This window comes from Marmota flaviventris, chromosome Y, assembly GCF_047511675.1.
Source record: "Marmota flaviventris isolate mMarFla1 chromosome Y, mMarFla1.hap1, whole genome shotgun sequence".
NCBI lineage: Eukaryota > Metazoa > Chordata > Mammalia > Rodentia > Sciuridae > Marmota > Marmota flaviventris.
Genome location: NC_092519.1, coordinates 16,173,761 through 16,189,272, shown reverse-complemented (window position 1 = coordinate 16,189,272; position 15,512 = coordinate 16,173,761).

Here is a 15,512-nt window from a genome sequence, read left to right as displayed (position 1 = left end):
CCTTTCCTTTTCATTATATTTAATAATTCTGCTCAGGATAATGTAAATTGTTCAGAAAATTGTTTTCTTAGTACCTGTTGGAATGTTACATAATTTTTTTTAGCCATCATTGCCAGAATTCCTATCTTCATCCCAGTGCCAGTGAAGACAAAGATAAAACCAAACTACAGCTTCTTCGATAGTTATCACAACAAACTGTATAAACTGATGCATCAATGAATAATAACTCAACAAGTAATGCTCAATCAAGGAGTTGATTTACTTTGGGAGTAAATGGACATATTGATGGATTCCTCTGCTTTGAACTGCTTGCAGAACTTGCCTGGACTATGTATCACTTGTATGCATTGTGAACTATCTGTTGATGCAGCGAATTGTGGTAGTGCTGGCGTATCTTTGCAGATGGTGTCATCGGTGATACTATTTTTCCAAAAAGAGCTGTCATTTGGCTTGGTGTCATGGCATTTTGCATCCTCCTCCCTTCTGCTAGTGATGGTCTAAAATTTGGGGGTCAACAGAGGTGAGGCAAAGAACCTCACCCCCCTACTGGCACCAAAGCCAAATTTGGGGGCCAACAGAGGTGAGGCAAAGAACCTCACCCCCCACTGGTGCAAAGGCCAAATTTGGGGCCAACAGAGGTGAGGCAAAGAACCTCAACCCCCCCCCCCCCTCACTGGTGCAAAGGCCTATCCACAAGTATGGCTGTATGCTGGACCGGAAGTCAGTGATGGGTATGATCCAATTGCAGTGGTACCAACCTAAGACAGGAGGCTGACGCCTTGAGGTCATCCGATGATGAGTAAGAACCATATGTAGTATTGGACAGCCTAATAGGCACGGTCCCCAAGCCACATTGCTTGTTGTTTAATTAAACAGAAGGGGGGAGATATTGAGGGCCAGAGCCAAGTTGGGATGACACATGGCATTTTTGCCAGAAGTAGTAGTTGAGAGGTGACACTAGCGAGCCATTAAGATGATGACTTTTGAGTTCTGGCAGAGTTCCCATTGATTTCCGCTTGAGCTCTCGTGGGGATTCCCGGAGAGTTCCCATTGGTTGGGGAAGTGACAGAGGAGGGATTTTCCAGTTGCTGGTTCCTGGAGGAGCTGCATGGCGTTCGGGGGAGTTCCCAGGAGCGTGTGTGTAGTGTGCTGGTGGAGTTCAGAAATAAAGTTTGTTCATGCTTCAGTGGCTCATGATTTGTGCCCAGCCAGACTGCGACAGATCAATTCCTTGTACGTCCTCCAATTTATCACAACCCAGTTGTGGGATGGAGCAGGACTGTAATTCCAGTTACTCAAGAGACTGAGGCAGAAGGATCACAAGGTCAAAGCCAGCCCCAAGAAGTGAGCAAGATCCAGTCTCTAAATTAAAAAAAAAATGGGGGAATGTAGCTCAGTTGCAGGATAACCCTGTACTCAATACTCAGTCCTGCAAAAAAAAAAAAAAAAAGAAAAAAAGAAAAAGAAAAACCCCAGAATATATATACATACATATATGCATATATTTATTTATTTCACACACACACACATACACACACACACACACACACACACACACACACACACACATATATATATATATATATATATATATATATATATATTTGACAGAGAGAGAGAGAGAGAGAGAGAGAGAGAGAGAGTACAGAGATCATAAAACAAAAGTGAGACATATTCAAAGTGGAGAAATAGAGAAAAGACTCTATACAGCAAAATCATTGTTCAAAAGGTGGATCCCTGTTGGCTAAAAACTTCCCTAAGTTGATAAAAAGTAAATAAACACGTCAGGAATTTGAAAACTCAAGGGCTCCATGGGTAGTATCAACTGACTCAGTCCCCAGGACAGCACATCAGGGGGACAGGAAAAGCCACAGGAAATGTGAACCCTTAGAAGACTTCGGTGGTAGAGGGCTGAGAGCAGGCAGAGGAGAGCTTCCTGCCCAGAGGTGAAGGTCATTGGTCCCAGAGGTGCCCACTCAGAGGTCAGCCCTCAAGGCTGTGGGAAGACACACCCAGCCCTATAAGCCAGCAGGGTGGGGTTGTGCATGGCAGCCCCAGCCGCTAACTCATCTCACACAGTCTTCACAGTAGGTAAAGATGAAGGGTTTGAAGGACATGAGTGTTTTAATTAAAAAACTCTCAGTCATCAAAAGGAAACTTGCTGAACTTCATGTGGGTATCCACGAGTTCTATAAATGCCATGAAAACATAATGGTGTGAGTCAGTGATGTTTTCCTGGATCACAGATGATAGGAAGGTGTACATCTGTGACTGTTCCAGTGAGTGGACAGGCCTGGCTCCTCTGAAGCTCCCTCATGGGCTGGCACATGGCCGCCATCTTGTCCTGGGCTCACATGGTTCTCTCTCTTCTCCACCATCCATGCTGCTCCTTGGAAGTTCACATTTCCTCTTTTTATATGGGCATGATCCATACTGAATTAGTACATACCCCAAGTGCCTCATTATGGTTAAGTTATCCACTGGGGACACCAGTCCTGGGGGACAGATTTCAACATAGGAATTGGTCAGCAAGGAACTCAATTCTGCCCTTGTCAGAAACTCCACCTTCTCTCTAATAAAGGATTTAATTACATTGATTGATTATCAGAGAGCTACATCATCTTCTATCTCTTGGGTTACTCATTGGGTCAGAAGGAGTTAACCTTCCATTGTATGGCTGGTTTCACTTGAATAATATTAGGCTACATGTGTTTATATGCTTTGGATGGACACAGGTTTTCACAATGTTTTGATTTTAATGATTTTTTTTGTTAGCAGGGATTAAAACAAGAGGAATTTAACCACTGAGCTACATTATTAGCATTTTTTATATTTAATTCTGAGACAGAGTCTCATTAATGTGCTAGAGTACCACTACTAATCCAAGTAACCTACGTCAATGACATAAAGGTCATTCATCATAAAACAAAGATAAATATCCTACTAAATGGAGAAACAAAAGTGAAAGAATTTCCCTTTAATTTAGAAACCACAAAAGAGTCTTTACTGTTACTAATCCTATTTGATATAGTCCTTGAAACATGAGCCATTGTGATCAGGCAAGAAAAGGAAATAAAAGGATATAAAGAGAAAAAAAAAAAAAGAAGTCCAAATACCTCTGATTACTGATGGTATTATCATATTTAGAAGATGGAAAAACACCATCTGAATTCTTATAGAGTTTATAAATGAGTTTAGCAAAGAAAAAAAGATACAAAATCAAAAATCATATAGAAACTAATAGATGTCCTATACTGCCACAGTAATTCAGCAGGAAAAGAAATTTAGAAAACTTTTAATTCACAATACCCTTAAAAATTTAAATACTTGAAAATTATCTAAGCAAGTAGATAGAAGAGCTGTAGAATGAAATTCATTGAACACTGGAAAAGAAATTGAAGAACTCCAAAGAAAATTGCAGGACCACTCATGTTCTTGCATAGGCAGAATCAATATTGTAGAAATGTCCATTCTACTAAAAGCAATGTACAGATTCAGAGCACTCCCCAGGAAAATAAAAAGGACACTTATCACAGAATTTGAAGTAAACAGTTATAAATATATTTGGAAGAATAACAGACCCAGAGCAAGAAAAGAAATAATAAGTAAGAGTGTCAAACAGGAGGCAAAAAAATACCTGATCTAAAAATATACTGCAGAGCAGTATAGTAAAAAGAGCCTGGTAATTCCCTCAATATGAGCATGAAGACCTATGAAATAGAACAGAGGACACTGAGACAAAGTCACATGAGATTAGGCATCTGATGACTGACATGTTGACAGAAATATGTTCTTGGGGAAGTCAGACTTGTCATGAGGGAAAGTGGATAGCTATTTATAGAAAAATAAAGTAGGAATACTGTCCCACAACCTGCACAAAACTCATAAAAATTGGTACAAAAATATAGGAAATAGACAATAGACTTCCAAACTTCCAGAAGAAATCCATGGTCAAAAATCCAACATACAAGATCCTTACAGGTACCATTGGCGTGGATCGTATAGTAAGTGCCCTGATTCTCTCAATGTGATTGACTGTGGTTGATCTATGTGGTGGTTGACCCAAAGGGAATTTAACTAGATAACTTAAAGTAAGATGCATCTCAATTAAAAAAAAAGAAAAAAAATATATATAATAATTTGACAAGAGGCCAGATTTGAATTATTATTATTATTACCTTTTTGGTAATATCTTCTAGAATTTAAACATGGACCTGTTTGAGAGATGCCTTTTTACCTTGCATTTGAGGTCGAGATGCCTTAGTCTAATTTGGTTAGGCCACAGGGTACCATCTTTGATTTTAGAAGTAACTTTAAGCATTCACCCAAATGTTAAAGAAGTGATACAGGAGCCTGAATAGACATTTTGTCCTTGATCTTTAATGGCAGCCATCAGAATCAAAGAGGAAATACACATTACTGTCCTTGGAGTCAATGATAGGCTTTGTGCATGGGTCTTATATAAAGGTCAATTATCTCATCAAACTTAAGCTTCTGCTAATATTAATCTCATTAGTTAAATAACAGAAGGTCCTGGATGGTCCGTCCAAGCCAACCAGGAAACACTGAGCAGACAGAAAGTTCAGGATGAAAAACAATGGATCTATTGATGCTCATGCCAAACATCAATACTATATAAAGAGGAATCAATCTCATTCTCTTAAATCGCTCATCTACCTTGATCTCCTGAAGGACAGGAAGACAGATTGCAACAAGATGAAGACCTTTCTGCTCGCTCTTGGATTCGCTCTGATCGGTGTTTCATCCCAGTTTGACCCAGCAGAGGTATCTGGATGGGCTTATCTTGGGGGTGATCTCTTCCTCGCTCCTTCTTTTTCTCTTTCCCCCCAAATATCTCAAATTTAAGTGACATGGGATTTTAGGGGCATCTCAGTCCACATATATCTATAATCATGAGATGATCCTTCTTACTTCTGTATTCTGACTCTTTCAGTGACTATCACTTTCCTCCGGAAGTAAGTAAGTTAATAAAAAGGTAAGGTGCCACAGTGTCACCTACTAGATCCCATACATTTGGTGATGTTGTTTAGCTGTTTCAGAGCCTCTCAATTCCATGCTCCCTGTGGGAATCTGACCTTATCAATGAGATTCTACCTCTGGAGAGCAGAGCTTGCATGCCTACCTCCTTATTGAGTTTGTTGTTTCTTTCTGAGCTAAACCAGCTGCCATGTTTCTAATAAGTGTGGAGGAGAGACAAGAAGGAAGAGCCAGTAGCAATTCCCAGGGGACCTTTCCTTTGCAGGTCACTGGGGAATGGCGTACCATTCTCATGGGAGCTGATAACCTAGAGAAGATTAGTGAAGATGCAGACATGAGAGTCCGTTTCCGTCACCTTGAATGTATTGATGCATGTGAGAAGTTAGCCGTCACCTTCTATGTTAAGTAAGTGAAAATTGTCCCCATGTTGAGGAACTAAATAGTTCACTTCTGACACGTGGGCTGGGCTCCAATCCATGGTGAGACATCTTGATGATGCTCACAGAAGGGAGTCTTCTGACCTCTCTCATGGACGTGTGTTCTTGCTTGTGAGGATGATGCACATCAACAGGAGCACCCTAGAGACTCACCACTATTGGTGTTTTCTTGAAGGAGATTGTGGTTTTGAGATCCTGTTGAACCATATCCCCTAACATAGAGACCCCAAGACAGTGAGCAAACACTCTTCCCTTGGAATCCTGAGCTGAGTGCAAAGGTCCATCAGACCCCTGCATGTGTGTTGGGCTCTTTCCATGCTCTGTCTATTGACAATAGATTGCACCCATTAGCTTTAAGGATGAATTCAAAAGAGCAGGATCTACATCTTAATCCATCTCAATCCTGATTCTCCAGCTGACATTTTCTACAACAAAATTGAATCAATCAATATATATTTGACATGGAAGTTAATATTTGTAGGATGATTAGCATTATGTGGATATTGGGATAATGTGGCAAAAATTTAAAACCTATATAAAATATAAATGTAACATATAGGTATATATAGAATGTCTCATCTTCATGGTTCAAATCGAAATCATTGCACATAGAATGACTCAACGGTTTATCCAATGACAAAATGTGTATGAATAAACAACTATGAGGTTTCTTGAAATAAAAAAAAAAAACATAAGTATGACAATTACATCATGAAAGACTTCAAGATTTTTTAACTAAGACTCTGGAGAAAAAAAAAAGGAGAACTAGTTCATAGGAAGCAGAGTCTGTTGCAATTCAGACCATGAGTTTCAACACCAATTGGTCATTGAAGTTTTCAAACATGCATCTCTTACCATGCTGATGGCAAACAAAACAAAATAAAACAAACAAATTTGAAAACACTATATGACATCCAAATGCCTCCAGTTAACATGATTATTGGAGAAGTTGAATGTGAGTTAAGTTTGGGATATCCATATTAGGTCTTCTTCAAGCCCAAAACAAAGATTTTTGCAAGAATAGATGAGGAAAAATGGACCTTCTCTTGGTTTGTTTTTAAGGTCCAACGGGGAGTGTCAGAAGTTCTCAGTGGTTGCCACAAAAGGACCTCATGATGTTTATGAAGTCGAGTGTGAGTATTTGCTCTAACGTGGACTGCATGACCCAAGCCTTGAGAAGTGTCCAGATTCGTGGTCTTGGTGGGCACACATATCAAGGGTCTGGACACTGACCACCATTAGCAAACTTCTGCTTGCTCATGCCACCTTGGAAATGCTGGTGAACTGGTGAGCATTGGAGTCACAAGAGAGAGTTAGAATAAGGTCCATATCATATCAAGTTCCCAAGTGGGATGTTGGTATCAATGATGAGTTAGAAGGGTTCCCTGTTTATATAGCTCATGGGGTTCTCTGCATGGAGAGCTGTGTAAAATGACCTTAAATACCACCTAAATTCCTGCAAAATTAGCCTTGTTCTCTGACAGATATGATCACACCTGCTTTTCGTTGAACAAACTCTCTGAATACTAAAAAAGATGTGTAATATCTATCACTATAAAGGATTTATTATCTGACAGTCTGAAACCCCAAATGTAAAAATGAGAGTAGTGAAAAATAACAGCAGAATTTTTAAACTAAATTCAACCTAATTTAAAATCTAGCTACAAAAAAATAATAGAGACTTCTATATTTTTGCTTTAACATAACAAATTTTTGAAAAACACATCCTATAGTATTAAAAGACCAATTGCCTATATGTTTCATTTGATGGAGACAAAAATGTCCAATGTGGTATTCTAGTCTTTATCAGAAGATTTATTTCTCATTGGAATATGAATATACAGCAATGTGACTCAATAAGGTATGACTATATTATAATATGCATATATTTGCCTATTTATACATATATGTATGTATGTGTTGAAAAAACAGAAGGGTGAAATTTTTATAACATGAACATATATATAAATATATATGTGTGTGTGTATGTGTGTGTATATATATATATATATATATATATATATATATATATATATATGAGAGAGAGAGAGAGAGAGAGAGAGAGATCTAGCTCTTATTATGGTTCAAGTCGAATGTGATGTATTCATTTGACATGGGTGGAATTACATGATAATACTGCTTAGACTGGATAATTGAGTCATAAAATTGCTGAGGATTTGAAAATTTGTTTCTGTGGGATGATTTAGAAAGTGCAAGCTCTCCACCTACCATGATTCTGCAGATCCTGCAACCAGGATCATGGGTCTTAGGAAACCAATTGCCTTCCATGGATGCCTCGGCAATTCCCAGGTCAGGACTCTTTACCATGTTCAAAACTTAAAGTTACCATTCTTTACATGTTGGCCTCTCTCTGTAGCTTCTGTGCCTGATTCTAACACAGGACGTAGAATGTTAGTGAAAGAGAGATTGTTTGGGGGGAAAAGGGTCTATGATAGTGTGTTGCCAGCAACTCACACCAAATGATTTTTGTAAGAAAGGTGGTAATTGAGAGTTTTTGAAGTGTTTCTTTTTCAATGACAGACGCAGGGCAAAATTTCTTCCAAATCGAGTACTTCTCCAATGGTATCATAATATTTTATAATAAACATGTGGATGGAAATGGCAAGGTTACTCATATGACTTCTGTTGGTGGTAAGTATAAGTAATATGTACCCTTTGAAGAACAGCATAGTATTTTCTTTCTTAATTTTTTTAAAGTTGAATTTAGATTGTATGCCTAAAATTGTGAATATGCAATGCTGAATCCAATCTTATGGAAAATTATAAAGCACCAATGAACAATATGGAAAAATACTTATGTATATTTAAATTCAAATTCAGTTCCCTCATTTCAGTATTAATGACCATACTGATCTCCACCATCAACCCTTCATCATATCATAATTGTTTGAATACTTTCAAAACTTAAAGTTACCATTCTTTAAATAAATACACAAGAACATCACCCCTCACATACGCCTTCCAATCCTGCCAGGGACTTAGAGTTTTGCCTTTTTCCTCAGAGCAAACAAAAGCTGCATTTGAACGTTTGAGTTCTTAGATTCGCCTTTGAAATTGATGCAACTTTAAACTTATTTTATCAAAGATTAAAAAAAGAAGATTTTCTTCTTTAGTTTTTGGTTTTTTTTGTTTGTTTTGTTTTTTGCTTTGCATTAGCAGAGATGACCATGCCAATGTGCTAGGAGAAAGTTCTGATCATCACCACCCCTCTTCTGATATTGAATATTGGCTGAATGCTCCAGAATACTGGGTCATAAATTTTAGAATGTAGACAGAGTTGACATGAGAAGCCACAGTACATAATATTTCCCAAAGCTTAGGCCCTGGAGGTGTTCTGGAAAATGCAAAAATAGTAGGCAGGTTTGAATTCATGCAATAAAGGGTCTTGGATGTCCTCAGTAGTTCTAAGAATTACAAGATAATATGATTTCCATAAGTGGAATTTACCCACATTCCCATGTCACCATAAATGACCTGGAAGTACTCGTAGTTGGTGGGATCAACTGGTCTACCTGGGACCCAGAGGACGCTTTCTAACAGAAATCTCTTCCACGTTATCCCCCATGAAACACAGCTAAGGAAGACAGTCTGAGTGAAGAGCTTAAGAAGAAGTTTGAAGATGTGACAGTGACATCCAAGATTCCAAAGGAGAACATAAGAAATATTATTGAAACTGGTAAAGTCACTTTCCCTGTTTCTGTAGTAATCTGAAATGAACCAGAGGAGAGGGAGCATCACTCATATCTTTCATTTGCAAAATGCAAATCATTACACATTGAGCAACCCCAGTGATCTAGACTTTCCCTTCTCCTCTCTTTCACAGATGACTGTCCTGCTGCCTAAGGACCTTGCCTGATGAGCAGACACTTGAGGTTTGTACATCCCAACATTTGTTCTTTTAGGTCTTTTTCCCCTTATGATACTTGGCATAGGTATAAATGAGTGAAATGGTCCCTTCTTCAGGGTGTTGAGATGACTACATGCATTTAAAACATGGATCAAACAACACCCCTTTAGTTTTCAGAGTGGGATCTTTTATTGAGCGACAGTGGGACAGCATTTTGAGAAGCCATGGACAATGGATTAATATTAACATTGGTGAAAACATTACCTTGTAATTGCAAAATCTTCAATATCTCTAAAGGAGATTTCTCAAAGACTTTCAGATTTTGGAGGGAAAGGTACTAGAGATTTAATCCAGGGACAATCTACCACTGAGTTACATCTCTACCCCATCTTATTCTTTATTTTGACATGGCCCCTAAGACACAGAATCTGGCCTTGAACTTGAGATTCTCCTGCACTTGACTCAGTTTATGAGTCCTGGGATTATAGGCATGAATCATTGCTCCTGGCCCCCCAAAATGTTAAGTTATTGCATACATGCACATGCACCTTAGGATCCCTCAAAACAAGAAGTGACCTGGCAGATGTAGACTTTCCTATGAAAGTGGCTCCTGTAGAACCCATACATGAACATATAAGTTTTGAGAAAAAAGTTGCGTGTGAGCGTTCCTGCACTGCACTACCCAGGATTGGATTTTTCCTTTGCATTCTAACACTCCCCAATATCATGTCATTAAGATCCTCTTGGCAATATTTTAATTTCTTTTTCTTTTGAATCCTACAGATCCTAATGAGATCAGGAATGTTTGCAACATCATCTTCTCAAGGGCTCAGGAATCATCTCTATGAAGATAAAATGCCCTTCTTTTATTAAAATTGTAATTTCTTTATTTCTGTAAATTGCAAACCCTGTCTAAGTGATTTCCTGTCAGTTATATTCTATATCTTTCTTGCTATTTCTATATTCCTAATTGATTAATAAATTTGACCTAACATGCACATACATGTGTCTTTCAATAAGTTTATAACAATTTCAATTTACAGAAATATCTACTCTGATGCAATATTCAACATTGAGTCTACTGAATACAGAAGATCACTTTAGTTAAGGATGATTGTGCAACAGCTGATTGTATCATGAGTACAGAGGAAGGGATGTGCTACAACATCACACAGATGTGAGTGTGTTATTCTTTAGATATGAAGGGACCCAAAAGCTCATGTGATACAATGGAATGATGTTCAGAGGTGAAATGATTGGGTATGAGAGGTGTGGCCTAGTCAGTGGATTAATCCACTTGAATGGATTAAATGAGTAGTGACTATAGCTGGTGGGGTGTGGCTGGAGGAGGGATTCCCTGGGCTGTGCCTTTGGGGTTTCTATCCTGTCCCTGGTGAGCAGAGGTCTCTCCTTCCTGGTGCCCTGTCCTGAGCTGCTCTCCTCCTCCAGGCCCTGCCACCATTTTGTTCTGCTCCCCTTGGGCCAGAGTCATGGAGTCAGCCACCATGGACTGAACCTCTGAATCCATGAACCACAAATAAAAATTCTCCTCCTCTAAAATTGTACTCATAAGGTCTTTGTGTTGCAACAGTGAAAAACCTTACTAAAAGTGTTCTTTTATGATGGAACAGAAAACAGTTTTTTTTTGATCAGATATAACTTAAGAGGTCAGGCAGTGTATCATGACTGTGCTTAAAAAAGAAAAGAAAGAAAGAAATTAGGAAATGATAGAGACTTACAAGATGCAGTAAAATGCCTCTTCTTACATGTTCCATTTTCAGGCCAAAATGGAACATGGTAATTCCACCAATAAGAGGATGAAGACCTAAGAAATAGAATAGAGGACACTGAGACAAAGTCACATGAGTCTAGGCATCTGATGACTGACATGTTGACAAAAATACATTCTTGGGGGAAGTAAGACTTGTCATGAGGGAAACTGGATAGATATTTGTAGAAAAATAAAGTAGGAATCATGTCCCTCACCCTGCACAAAAATTCATATCAAATTGGTTCAAAAATGTAGGAAATAGACAAGAGACTTCCAAACTTCCAGAAGAAATCCAGGGTCAAAAATCCAACATACAGGATCCTCACAGGTACCATTAGTGTAGATCCTACAGCCAGTACCCTAATACTTTCAGGGTGATTGGCTGTGGTTGATCCATGTGTTGGTTGACCCAAGGGGAATTCAACTGGATAACTTGAAGGAACATGCATCTCAAATAAAAAATTTTATATATCATAAAGTCACAAGAGGCCAGATTTGAATTATTATTATTATTACTTTTTTGGTAATATCTTCTTAAATTCAAACATGGACCGGTTTGAGAGATGCTTTGTTACCTTGCATTTGAGGTACATATGCCGTAATTTGGTAAGGCCACAGGGTATCATCTTTGGTTTTAGATGTAACTTTATGCATTCAACCCAAAGGTTAAAGAAGTGATACAGGAACTTGAATAGACGTTTTATCCTTGATCTTCCATGACAGCCATCAGAATCAAAGAGGAAATACACATTACTGTCCTTGGAGTCAATGACAGTCTTTGTGCATGAGTCTATTATATAAAAGTCAATCATCTGGTTGAAGTTAAGCTTTTGCTAATATTAATCTCATTAGTTAAATAACAGAAGATCCTGGATGGTCCATCCAAGCCAACCAGGAAACACTGAGCAGACAGAAGGTTCAGGATGAAAAACAATGGATCCATTGCTGCTTATGCCAAGCCATCAATACTATATAAAGAGGAATCAAACTCATTCTCTTGAATTGCTCATCTACCCTGAGCCCCTGAAGGAGAGGAAGACAGAACTCATCAAGATGAGGACATATCTGCTCACTCTTGGATTTGCTCTAATCTGTGCTTCTTCCCAATATGACCCAGCAGAGGTACCTGTTTGGGCTGATTTGCGAGTGATCTCTTCCTCGCTCCCTCTTTCTCTCCCTCTTCCCACATGGGATTTTATGACCATCTCAATCCACATACATCTATAATCATGAGATGATCCTTCTCAAATTCTGTATTCCAACTCTCTCTGTGACTATCACATTCCTCCTGAAATAAGGAAGTAAATAAAAGTTAAGGTGCCACAGTGTCACCTACTAGATCCCATACATTTAGTGAAGTTGTTCAGCTGTTTCAGAGCCTCTCAATTCCATGCTCCCTGTGGAAATCTGACCTTATCGGGTGGTCTACCTCTTGAGAGCAGAGCTTGCTTGGCTACCTCCTGATTGGGTTTGTTGTTTTCTACTGAGCTAAATCAGGTGCCGTGGTTCTAATAAGTGGATGAGAGATGAGGAGAAGGAACCAGTAGCCATTCCCAGAGGACCTTTCCTTCGCAGATCACCGGGGAATGGTGTACCATTCTCATGGGAGCTGATGACGTAGAGAAGGTTAGTGAAGATTCAGACATGAGAGTCCGTTTCCATCACCTTGAATGTATTGATGCATGTGAGAAGTTAGCCGTCACCTTCTATGTCAAGTAAGTGCAAATTGTCCCCGTGTTAATGAACTAAATAGTTCACTTCTGACACGTGGGCTGGGCTCCAATCCATGGTGAGACATCTTGATGATGCTCACAGAATGGAGTCTTCTGACCTCTTCATGGATGTGTGTTCTTGCTTGTGAGGAAGATGGACATCAACAGGAGCACCCTAGAGACTCACCACTATTGGTGTTTTCTTGAAGGAGATTGTGGTTTTGAGATCCTGTTGAACCATATCCCCTAACATAGAGACCCCAAGACAGTGAGCAAACACTCTTCCCTTGGAATCCTGAGCTGAGTGCAAAGGTCCATCAGACCGCTGCATGTGTGTTGGGCTCTTTCCATGCTCTGTCTATTGACAATAGATTGCACCCATTAGCTTTAAGGATGAATTCAAAAGAGCAGGATCTACATCTTAATCCATGTCAATCCTGATTCTCCAGCTGACATTTTCTATGACAAAAGTGATTCAATAGATATATATTTGTACAAGGCAGTTAAAATCTGTAGAATGATTAGGATTATGTGGATATTGGGATTGTGTGGCAAATATTTAAAATCTATATAATATATAAATGTAACATATTGGTGTTATATAGAATGTCTCCTCTTCATGGTTCCAATTGAAATCATTGCACATAAGAATGACTCAGTGGAAAACCCAAAGACAAAGTGTGTATAAATAAACAACTATAATGGTCCTTGAAATAAAAACACAAATATGACAATTACATCACAAAAGACTTGAATGTTTTTCAACCAAGACCCAGGAGAAAATAAAAATGAGAACTCGTTCATAGGAAGGAGAGTCTGTTTACAATTCAGACAATGAGTTTCAACACCAATTGGTCATTGAAGTTTTCAAACATGCATCTCTTCCCATGCTGATGCCCCCCACCCCGAAAGACCAAATGACACCCAAATACCTCCTTTTAACATGATTATTGATGAAGTTGAAGGTGAGTTAAAGTTTGAGATATCCGTATTGGGTCTAAGCAATACAAAGATTTTTGCAAGAATAAATGAGGAAAAAGGGACCTTCTCTTGGTTTGTTTTTAAGGTCCAACGGTGAGTGTCAGAAGTTCTCAGTGGTGTCCACAAAAGGACCGACCTCATGATGTTTTTGAAGCTGAGTGTGAGTATTTACTCTAATATTGATTGCATGACCCAATCCTTGAGGGGTGTTCAGATTCATGGTCTTGGTGGGCACACACATCGGGGGGTCTGAACACTGTCCACCATTAGCGAACTTCTCCTTGCTCATGCCACCTTGGAAATGCTGGTGAAATGGTGAGCTTTGGAGTCACCAGAGAGATTTAGAATAAGGTCCATATCATCTCAGGCTCAGAGGTGGGATGTTGGTATTAATGATGAGTTAGAAGGGTTCCCTTTTTATATAGCTCATGGAGTTCTCTGCATGGAGAGCTGTTTAAAATGACCTTAAATAACACCTACGTTCCTGCAAAATTAGCCTTCTTCTCTGACAGATATGATTAGTCTTGCTTTCCATTGAACAAACAACCTGAATATTAAAAAGATGTGTAATAGACACACTCTCAAGTATTTATGATCTGAAAGTCTGAATCCCCAAATGTAAGAATGAGAATATTAAAAAATAACAGCAAAATATTTAAACCAAATTCAACCCAATTTAAACTTCAGCTAAAACAACCCCAAAAATAATAGAGACTTCTATATTTTTGCATTAGCATAACAAAATTTTAAAAAAACACATCCTATAATATTAAAAGACCAATTGCCTACATGTTTCATTTGATGGAGACAGAAATGTCCAATGTGGTATTCTAGTCTTGATCAGAGAAGATTTATTTCTCATTGGAATATGAATATACAGCAATATGTTTCAATAAGATACAAGTATATTATAGCATGTTTATATATATATATATATATATATATATATATATATATATATATATATATATATATATAGAGAGAGAGAGAGAGAGAGAGAGAGAGAGAGAGAGAGAGAGATCCAGCTCTTTCTATGCTTCAAGTTCAATGTGATGTATTCATTCAACATGGGTGGAATTAATGATAATATTGCTTAGATTGGATAATTGGGTCAGAAAATTGCTGGGGATTTGAAAATTTGTTTCTGTGGGATGATTTAGAAAGTGCGAGCTCTCCACCCACCCTGGTTCTATCGATCCTGTAACCAGGATCTTAGCTCTCAGGAAACCACTTGCTATCCAAAGATGCCTAGGCGAATCCAAGGAGGGGGACTCTTTACCGTGTTCAGATGGGGACACGGAGTTGTTGGTCTCTCTCTGCAGCTTCTGTGCCTGATTCTAACTCAGGATGTGGAACGTTAGTGAAAGAGAGATTGTTGGGGAAAAAGGGTCCATGATAGTGTGTTGCCAGCAACTAACACCAAATGACTTTTTAAGAAAGGTGATAATTTAGAGTTTTGAAGTGTTTCTTTTTCAATGACACATGCAGGACAAAATTTCTTCCGAATCGAGTACTTCTCCAATGGTATCATAATATTTTATAATATACATGTGGATGGAAACGGCAAGGTTACTCATATGACTAATGTTGGTGGTAAGTATAAGGGACATTTATGCTTTGAAGCACAGCATAGTAATTTCTTTTTTACTTTCTTATTTTTTTAACAGTTGAATTCAGATTATGTGCCTATACTTGTGAATATGCAATGCTGAACCAATTCTTATTGAAAATTATAAAGCACCAAT